Below are 1,902 nucleotides of genomic sequence, written 5' to 3'. Positions count from 1 at the left end.
GGCAAAACTGTTTGCCTTTGCCCTGCTTATTTTGTACTCCAAGACCAAACTCACCTGTTACTCCAGGTTATCTCTTGACTTCCTGCTTTTGCATTCCAGTGTCTTAATAGTTGTCTTACAGTTTTTCAAGCACAGTTTTTATTTCCTTAGGTAGTTTATTCCCAGGAATTTTATTCTTTTTAAGTGGGAGTACTCCCTTAGTTTCTGTTTGTTTGTTATTAGTATATAGAAATGCAACAGATTTCTCTATATTAATTTTGCACCCTTTACTGCAGCCCACTCCAGTGTTCTTGCCTGGAGAATCCCAGGGACGGGGGAGCCTGGTGGGCTGCTTTCTATGGGGTCGCACAGAGTCGGACACGACTGAAGTGACTTAGCAGCAGCAACAGTTTTTTAGTGGCATCTTTAGGATTTTCTTTATATAGTATGATACCTGCAAGTAGTGTTAAATTTTTTTTTTTTTTTTTTTACTGCTTCTTTTCCAATTTAGATTTATTTCTTGTTTGATTGCTGTAGCTATGACTTCCAGCAGTGTTGAATGAAAGTGGTGAGAGTGGGCCTCATTGTCTTCTGATCTTGGAGGAAATGCTTTCAGTTTTCATAGTTGAGTATGATGTTAGCTGTGGGTTGTCATGTATGACCTTTATTATGTTGAGGTATGTTCCCTTTGCCCACTTTCTGAAGATTTTTTATCCTAAGTAGATGTTGAATTTTTTCAAAAGATACATTTGTGTGTCTTTTGAGATAATCGTGTGTTCTTTATCAGTTTGTTCATGTGAGGTATCATATTAATTTTGTGGATATTGAAACCTTTGTATCCTTGGGTTAAATCCCACTTGATCATGGTATATGACCCTTTTAATTTATTATTGTATTTGGTTTGCTAGTAATTTTTTTGAGGACTTTTTCATATATGTTCATCAGTGATATTGGCCTGATTTTTTTTTTTTTCTAATCTGGTTTTTGTATCAGGGTGATACTGGCCTCATAGAATGAGTTCGTAACCATTCCTTCCGTTGAGTTTTTTGGAATAGTTTTAGAAGGATAGGTGTTAATTCTTATCTAAATGTTTGATAGAATTCACCTGAGAATTCTGTTGGTCGTGTACTATTCTTTGTTGTTGTTTGAGTGGTGTGACACAGGTTATATGTCACATTATTTATTTTTTTTTTTATTAGTGATTCATTTCACTACTGGTAATTGGTCTGTTCATGTTTTCTCTTCATGTTTCACACTTGGGAGACTATTATTTTAGGGATTTGTTCGTTTTTGCTAGGTGACCCATGGTATTGGCATGTAGTTCTAGTAATCTCTTATGATCCTTTGCATTTCTGTGGTGTTTGTTGCAACTTCTCCTTTTCCGTTTCTAATTTTATTGATTTGGGCCATCTCCTGATAAGTCCAAGAAAGATTTATTTATTTTTTTCTACCTTTACTTAGCTCAGGTCTGGGTCACAGGGTGATTGACTGCAGAACCTAGGGGGGCCCGTGGCTAATGCTGGCTCATTAGTGGGTGGAGTCTGTCCAAGAGACCCCAGGCTGTTGCCCATCCACTCGTGGGTACAAAGGTCCTGGCTAGTGCTGACCTACTGGCAGACAGAACAGGTCCTGCAGTCTGGTTGCAGAGCCCAGGTGTCCCAGAGCTGTGCTGGATTGCGGGTGATCAGGGCTGGTTCCTGACACGGCTGGGTGTAGGGTCATGGGGGGTCCTGAAGTTTGTGTAGCTTGCTATCAGAGCTGCAGTTTTCTTTTGGCTGGCATCTGCTCTTTGGTGGGGGGGCAGGGGGGCCTGGGTCCTAGGGTCTCTGGCTTGAAAGCCCTGGTGCAGGTCTATTGCCTGCTGCCCTAGTGGGTGGAGCTGTGTCCTGGGCCACCCAGTGGGCAAATTGTGCCCTGAGGATC

Source organism: Bison bison, unplaced genomic scaffold (genome assembly GCF_000754665.1).
Source record: "Bison bison bison isolate TAMUID 2011002044 unplaced genomic scaffold, Bison_UMD1.0 scf7180017864361, whole genome shotgun sequence".
NCBI lineage: Eukaryota > Metazoa > Chordata > Mammalia > Artiodactyla > Bovidae > Bison > Bison bison.
The sequence above is the reverse complement of the archived record's forward strand: the minus strand, read 5'-3'. Positions refer to the sequence as shown.